We start from the raw sequence: 9,405 nt of genomic DNA on the forward strand, positions 1-9,405 counted from the left end.
AGATCGTTAACATCAATCACATTGTTGGAATTGGATGCATCATTATTACCGGTTGATGATGAAGCTTTTCGCTTCAAATATTTTTCCATAATGAATGAGAATCGTAGATMTAAGTAATGAAAACAATGATAAGTAATCAGTAATGACATTGAGACAATGAGTAAATTTAATCAACATATGAAAACTAATAGAGGCAGTAACTACTAACTAGACAGACAGTTCACAGTAGCTCAAAGCCTCAAAAAGTCAAAATTCAAATCACTGTTCACAATTTGTATTTTGCAAATCAATACTCAATAGTGAATAATAGAGGCAGTAACTAGTGAGTCTAGACAGTAGCTCAAATCAAATGCTCAAGCCTCAATGCCTCAATCAATTTCATCAAAAATTCAAGAGTAAAATGTATACCTAAACCTAATCAAGTAAATAATCAACTAAAACTAAAAATGTATACCTAAAGGCTAAACCTAAATACCTAATCGAATCGATTCTGATTTCTGAAATCTGAATATTGAATAATCGAGAATCGTTCTTCGAGTTTGAGTGAGTTTCGATTCTGATTTCTGAATCGTGAATCGTCCGAGTCTTCAAAATCGTTCCAAAATCGAATCGATTCTTCTTGTTGGTCGCTTGTCGCTCACTCACTCGCTTAGTCGCTTGTCATTCACGCTCGTTGGGTTGGGCCGTCTCACACTCACCGCTTCACGTAGCTTCACTCTCGTGATCTCGTCTCGTCTGGTCACCTGCACGGCTGCACAAGAAATTACAAAAGCCCAGGAGGAGGACTAGTCTGGAGGAGGTAATACTTTGTATATTTGATTTGGGCTTAATCATATAATTGGGCTTTGCATTTTATTAATGTTAATAAATTAATTGGACTTTGCATTTTATTAAGTTAGACAATTGGGTTTTATTTTGTTTGGGTTTTAAATTTTAATTGCTATGTTTGAATACGGTAGCACCTTTGAAAATAATACGGTAGCACCTTCCAAAATAATACAGTAGCACCGTTGAGAAACCTAACAATTTTACCCTTTGGTGGCGAAATAATACGGTGGCACGTGCCCCCGGTTGCACCCATACAGGTCCGCGCATGATCCAGGTTAATAAAAAAAAATGATATGCCTTTTTAACATTAATTTTCCTGGTTATAAAAGGTCCCTAGTGTTAGGGATGTCATTAATAATGCCAGATGGGAGGGACGTCCTGAAGCATGATGCCTTTTAAAACTCCCCTTTCAAATATATGTAATATCTTGAATAATTGAAGGGTTAGTTTTGCCTTTAATGTATTCTTAGATTAAGTAAAATAGTTCTCTTACTTTCATTTTTATTGCAATCTTTAGTCTCAATATGCAATCAAAATCAGAAGCTTTCGGCTCTATCATCTATCTTCAATATTCATATCAATTCATATTGATTGATCACCAAATCAACTCATCTCTCCATCCTAATATGGTATTAGAACCGGTTTCTACCACTTTAGGGACTCGACACTCCGGGGCAAATTGTACTCGCCTGCCCTTTCACCTGTCTTGTCCCCTCTTGAAACTCCGGCACATTAAATGTCTGTCCAGCCTTCGTTGGAGGGGGTGTGTTAAAGTCCCACATTGGCTAGACTTAGACCAATTCTCCACTATATATGTTGGAACTTTCTTTCTCTCTACCAGAAATTAGCAACTAGGTTATTGAAAACAAAACCTAACTTTTATCGATTATCATCATTGTCGTATGTTATTTTTCATTTCTATCGTGGTTGATTTTCACCTAAATGAACCTCATCAATCATTTTTTATTCATAACCCCAAAAAACCGTCTAAACCCATTTTTTAAAATTGTCCTTCATCTTGAAGCATTTTGTCAATTCTACACAGTCTGTTTTTAACTTCCTTTTTTGCATAACTGTGTCACCGTCGATTTTTGTCCAACATGGTAGATTCATTCAAGCCTCCAACAACATCATGTGCTACAACTATGTTATTTGGTGGTAAAAGTGTTATGTTCGTCGCCTCAAATACGACTTGGTTGTTTGATTCAGGATGTTGTAACCATATGACACCACACTCTGATATATTTGTCACTGAACAACCATTGAAGCACCTTACCGCAGTTTCTACCGCTGATGGCACATGTAACAACTCGTCCCACATGGATAAGAATGAGACATATGAGCTCCTTACAAGCCTCAAGTTAAGGCTACCAATAGCTTCCACTATGGTCTTAAGTTGGATGTGAAGTTATTAGGTCAGCTTGTTGCTTTGGACTTTGGATGTTACAAATGGTATTAGAATCCATCCTTGTACCATTATATATACTGTCCTTAGTGACAATATGACATGAGGATTGTACTTCTCGGAGCCAGAATTCACATTTGGAGAATTTTGCAAACAATATCTCCTATTTTAGCACCAATCAAAGGTGTTGCTCATGATTCTCCTTTGTTCGAGAGTATATCAAAATATCATCGATAAATACAATCACAAATTTATCTAAATACCGATTGCACACTCTGCTTAAAAATTCATAATGACCATATCTCGTATGAAAGGGGGTCTTTGGCACGTCTTCTTCCCGAACCTTGAGTTGATGGTATTCGAATCTCAAGTCAGTATTTGAGAAATAGCTTGCACATTGCAGTTGGTCAAAGAGGCCATCAATCCTCGAAATTGGGTATTTATTCTTGATCTTCAAGTTGTTCCGCTCTTGGTAATCTATACACATTTGCATGGACTCATCTTTTTTCTTCACAAAGAGGATCGGCACTCCCAACGAACAAGTACATGGGCAAATAAAACCCTTATCCAATAGTTATTGTAATTGCATCATCATTTCTTTCATCTCGATCGACGCCAAATGATAGGGATTGTCAGCTATGGGTGAAGCTTCTAGCACCAAGTCAATTCTAAACTCAATTTTTCGATCTAGTGGTAAGTTTGTTAGGTCCTCAAGAACGACTTCAGAAAAGTCATTGACCACTAGAATATCCCCTACTCCTCGTTTTTCCATCTTAGCATTAATCACATAAACTAAGAAACTTTAACACCTTTTTTTTCAAACTTTGTCGTGCCTTCAATACTAAGGCCAATAACAATCCCAAAAGGGCCTTTGGCCTAGCGGTATGTGAGTTATTGGCTTTCTAGGAGGTCAAGGGTTCAAACCTCACCAAAGGTGAGGAGGGTGTGTGAGTTTATTTGTTCTATTTGTCGTATATAAATATTATATACTTCAAAAAAAATCCCAAAAGGAAGCTGCAAACAGGCCCTAACGGACAGCCTCTAACCGAATAGCCCTAAAACATATCATCAATTTATCGTAAGGACTAAAATGGGACTTATTGCCAATATCATTTCCACTATTAGGACTGATTAAACTAACATTTCTATGGTTCCTATCCCATTACAATTCACTGATATCCAAAATAACAAGTAAACAATGTAGGCCAAAAACAAACTCCCATAGATTTCTCTGAAGGCCTAAACATGAATCAAACCACATAATGCAATCAAAATTAATGCCATTTCTTAGCCAGATTACAAAATCATAAATTGATTATCATTACTCTAAATCCCCAAAATCCAATACTAAGAACCCTAGAAAGAAGATGAAAAGGAATGCATTCCTTAAGCCACATCAACCAATCAATACTTGAATTTCCAATTGCTTTCTCCTACTCGCTTTGATCCTTATGAATTCCTCCCATCTACCCCCTAAAACGAATATGAGATTGAAAAGAAAAAAGGATAAGTTGACCCTCCCCACCGTAAGCCTCTTTTCCTAGATTACATAACCCACCTTTTAGAAATAGCATAAATTCAAATGAACCCTTGATCTAAAACTTAAGATATTAAAACTATTGATGGTTATATAACAGTACATTAGTACCGATCAAGTTTGGGGGTCATGTATCTATGTATCAACTATCACTTCTGAATACAATCTATATTCGTAACCTTTCTCTCAGCCATATTTACTTAGTCAATTATGTTTTGCAAGTCTTATTGTTATGTTTTCTTCATCTAGTTGTGTTATGCAGGATCTAAAGACCATGTAAACCATCGAGATAGGCCGCAATGTAGTACATATGTTCGAATTAGTATATCTTCGTATGCCTTAGTATTTTGGCAGAGCCAACAACTCTCTAAAATCAAGGACGATTACCTATGTTTCATTGAAGCACATTCCAACAATTACCTTACCTCATCTTCAATACCATTAGCCGCACCTATATATCTGCATCCATATCTAGTGTTTCCACCGTTGATGCATGGCATTATCGATTGGATCATATTTCCATTGATAAACTTAAGTTACTTGTTTCGTTAGGGGGGATTGGGTACTATCAAAATCAACTATGTTGGTCCCTGATGGGTTAATGATGAGTTTTATAAAAGGGAGGTTGAATAAATAAAAAATTTCATCTTTTAATTCTATACTTTGTATCAAAACAAAGAATTATACAGATTTGTTATGGAAGCTATGAAGGTAATACATGTGATCCTAAACAATCTGAATGGTTGATGCATGTGCTAATAACTGAAAGAGTGAGAGAAGAGAGCACTCTTTCATATCTGAAGAACTAAGATAATCTTTAAGAGGTTAAGGAACCGATTTGCAAGAAATTGCACTCAGCAATTCTTCAAAGGGGCAAGTTGCATATGATCCATAAACCTCCTTTTATAATAGTCCATGCATTTAATGTATAATGCAACTTCAACGTATTTCTTTATTTGATTTGTAGATCCATGTATAATTGTACCTTTCATATCAGCCATTTGATATGACGTAAACACTTGTTACTTGTATGTCGAGTAAATAGTAAAAAAAAGTATGATACTAATAAAATAGTCCTTTTAAACTTGCTTTGGTTGACATGCTGAGCATGTTCTCATACCAGGACATGAGTTGGAACCTTGGTCCCTAAGTTTTCTTATCAAGTATCCATCCATGATTTTGTTTACACAATGAACAATAAAGTAAGTGAATAGTAGTTATTTTGACTGACATGTTGAACATGTTCCCATACTAGGATTTAGAGATAGTAAAAGAAACTTGGTTACAAAGTCTTGCTTCAAATAGGCCTGCTAGATAACATTTGTCAAACTATTTGACTTGTATGTCTTCTGATCTTCAGAGTTTAGATTAAATTTTACTTATTTATTTATTTAATTATTGTTTATGAGTTTATTGTTGTTTTAGTTTTTTGGTTGTTTACTAATATGTTGTTTGTGGACTATGTTACGATTGTAGAAACTAAGAAACAAAATCATTTCAACTTTGAAGTTTGAACTTCGGTTTGGCAATTTCATGACTAAATCAGGTGTTATCTTTCTGTTCTCTATATCGTTTCACTTATCTACGATATGTTTTCTCGATCATAACCATCTGATGCTCAAAATAGAAAAAGAAAGCAAAGACAAGAAGAAATTGTTCAATCTTTGGAAGGATCTTTAAATAAGTTTATTGTTAGACAAGTAAATGTTTCTGAAAATGTTTGTGATAAAAAATGAAAATGCTTGTGATGTAAATGTTTGTGATGAAAATGCTTGTAACACAAATGCTTGTAATGCAAATGCTTGTGATAAAAATGCAAATGTTTGTGATGCAAATACTGATGATGCTTGTGATGCAAATGAAAATTCTTGTGATGAAAATATTGATGATAATTGTGATGAAAATAATGATGATGAAAGGGACAAAGGTATGACAATGGGTGTAATATGAAAGGGAAACATCAAGGGGTGCAAAAAAGATTACTTGATATAAATCCTAGAGCCTTTTATATGCCACATGGTTGTCATAGTCTTAATTTAGTTTTGTGTGATATGGCAAATTCTTTTAACAAAGCAAAAAACCTTTTTTGTTACTTGTCAAGCAATATATGATGTCTTTTCTAATTCTACAAAGAGATGAATTGTTTGATTAGAATATACTGATGATTTGACTTCGAAATCTTTATGTACTACTTGATGGAAAAGTCATATTGGAAGTAATAAAGTTATCAAAACTCAAGTTGGCTAAATAAAACATGCTTTAATACAATTGGCTTATGTAAGTGAGGATGGAAGAGTGTGTAGGGATGCCAAGTTCTTGGTAAACGGTGAGCTTTCAAGTTTTGAATTTCTTGCAAGTTTGGTTATTTGGGATGATATTGTGTATAGAATTAATTTAGTTATGAAGAAATTACAATCTAAAGATATGCTTCTTGATATTGCAATACAAAATCTCAAGGGATTAGTTGACTATTTTGAAAATATATGGAAAACGGGATTTCATGTGCTATTAGTGAAACTAAAGAAACTACAAATAATATTGGAGAGCCTGAATTTATTGTAAAACGTTCTTTTTCCTAAAAAAGTAATTTGATGAAATTCCAAATACCGAGTGAAAACAACGATCCGCTCAAGAGACATTTAGAACTGATTTCTTGTTGGTGATTTTAGTGTCATTAAGCATTTTCATGTAATTGTGATTTACTCGAGATCGATTAAGGCGCTGAGGCAAACACATGTAAGTTAGGAGGTGCTGAGTGCACACTTACAAATGTTTCCCCTATCACCTTAGATTGCCATAAAGCGGGGGATCAAGGGAGTAGCGCCCCCTTATAGGGTCCTAGGGGAAATGCCCCTGGCGGAGTTCCAAGGGGTTGAGCCACTTGATCAAGTGTAACTGCTCTTTGAGTGTAACTACTCTTTGATCTTATTCATTAACGTTTATAACCGTTAAACCACCAATAACCTTCTATCTCTTTATAAAAATGTGAAATGAGAATCTGGGTTAAAATAACTCTCGATTTCACATCCTATAAAAGAGAGAATAACCTCAAGAATTATCCCAATACGAAATTCGTGAACCCAAGGCTAATAGAGTCGAATTATTGTATTCGGAAAGTGCTTTCTAATACGATTCTTGAGTTTTATCCAATCTCTATATCTCATCTGAAATACAATCCCTAACATTACTTTCTTGTTTTAGTTGATATAGCTATTTTGCAATTACGAACTAGAATTGAAGAAATGCAAGAATTTGAATCTATTTTTGGTTTTTTGTTTGACAGACATAAGTTGGTTACTTTACATCATGATGAGTTGAAAAAAAGTTGTTTGAATCTTGAACTTGCTTTAACAAATGGTGATGATTCTGATTTTAATGGGCAATATTTGTTTATAGAGTTACAAGTTTTGCAGGGAATATGTAACACCCGAAATTTTGCCATATTTCTGCTCCGTTCACGTCAGGATTTCCGTTTCGTTTGAGAGATGTACGTTTTTGAGTATATGTAATATTAAGAGCTTTGAACGTTTTATTTTGTTATTGAGTCTTTCTTTAGTTAAACATATATATATATATATATATATATAAATGTAAGGAAGGTAATGTTGATGAAAAGGGGGGTAATGTAAGGGGGGATTAGGTTCTGCCTTTTCCCTACCCATAGACTTCCTTTACTTTATATGGGTTCTTTCTTTTGCATTTGGGTTTTTGCCTACTGTTTCATATATGGGGAAGAAAAGTGAAAAGGTAAAGTAAGTGGGAGTGAGGGTTTTCGAAAAAGAAAGATCATCCCTTCCACTGGAAAGTAATCGAGGAAGTGAAGAAACAGCAAGAACTGCTGTTTGAGAGAGAGGGGGGGGGGGGCTTCGTGCAGAAAAGAACGCTAAGAAAGAAGCTGCAGATTTTCGATGTGACCTTCTTAGCGTCGGCCAAGTCTGCACAGCACTCCGGTCACTCCCGCACTTCGAATCCTCCAGGCGACAGGCGATGCCGCACCACTTCAGGCAGCAAACGCTGCTGTGCTTCACCTTGCGGTAAACGGCAATAGCAAACAGCAGGCAGCAGGCCGCTGTTTCTCTTTCTTCTTTGCCCGAACAGCAGGCCGCTGCTGTGCTTCCCCTCGTTGTAAACAATAACAGCAAACAGCAGGCAGCAGGCCGCTGTTTCTCCTTCTTCTTTGCCCGAACAGAAGGCCGCTGCTGTGCTTCACCTCGCGGTAAACGGCAACAGCAAACAGCAGGCAACAGGCCGCTGTTTCTCCTTCTTCTTTGCCCGAATAGTAGGCCGTTGCTGTGCTGTCCTTCATCGCCTCGTCAAACAGCAACAGCAAGCAGCAGTCGCTGCTGTCTTGTTCCTTCGTCTCCATTGCCCGAACAGCAGTCCCTGCGGTACTTTTTTGATCATCGAGCAGCAAGCAGCGAGCAGCAAGCAACAGTCGCTGCTGTCTTTTTCTTCGTTTTCTTTGCCTGAACACCAGAACAGCAACAACAGGTACTGCCGTGCCATCGCAAACAGCGGACAACTGCTGTCCTGTTTCTTCGTTTTCTACCCAACCTTCTGTTTCTTCGTTTTCTGCTATTGTTGCCTCTTGAAGTAAGAATGCAACCTTGCCACATTTGAGTTCCTCTCGTCTGCCTATTAGTTCCAGACTTTGGTTTTTCTCTAAACCATCCAAGGTGAGTTCATCCCACTCCTTTTTACGAAATCTTATACAAATTGTGATGGTGCGTTTTACTTGTCATATACTATTGTTTCTATAAAATTTACCTGCTTTGATGAAACGAATGTTAGGTCAAAAGTGCATGAACTTGGGAATTCCGTTAATTATGTTAGGATGAGTTGAAAAGGGGATTTGTTCACTAAATAAGAATACATATTCTCAAGTAATATTGACCATAAAACTTTAAAAACCCCTTACGATCTTCATATGGAACTCTTCCCTAGTAAAGGAGAATATCTCATTTGATTTAGAACTCATGTAAAAATCTTATTGTTGAATAAGTACCAATTCCCTTAAGTTATCCTTTAAGCATGTCACTAAGAGGTAATGAGTTATGGACATGAAGGTCATTCTATTTCTTTTTGTGAATGATGATGTAAGTTGGATTTAGGCACTGCGATTATTGTGTAATTTCCAAATCACCTTCTCTCTCCCCCACTCGGAAATAGGCATTGCGATTATTATGTAATTTCCGAGATAAAGAGCTTAAGATCACGACCGACTACATGACTGGTTTAGGTTGATGTCAATGGTATTATACCTGTAAGTGATGCTCTATAACGTTAACCTATGACTTACTTTGTGTTCCGTCATAAGCAACGGAAATCGGGTCTCCCCCGTCATCTTCGGATGTTTTGGCTCCACCACGTTATATTCTGGACTTACCATTCCCTTTAAATTGTTTTGAGTTACGTCATTTTTTATAATTATATAATTGTATATAGGCTCTTCTTATAGATGCATTTACTTTACCATTTGAACTCACTAGGCGTAAGCCTAACACCTCTTCTTGTATTGGCATGCTTATCAGGTTCCTTTAGCGGCGGGGTATCAAAGGGTTGAGGAGCTTGTTGTTCATAAAGGTCATTTTTGTAGTTGAAACACTTGGTGTTTCGAGTGTTGCATTATGGGTTG

The sequence above is a fragment of the Cynara cardunculus genome (genome assembly GCF_001531365.2).
Source record: "Cynara cardunculus var. scolymus isolate 2C chromosome LG 3, CcrdV1, whole genome shotgun sequence".
NCBI classification, from domain to species: Eukaryota; Viridiplantae; Streptophyta; class Magnoliopsida; order Asterales; family Asteraceae; genus Cynara; species Cynara cardunculus.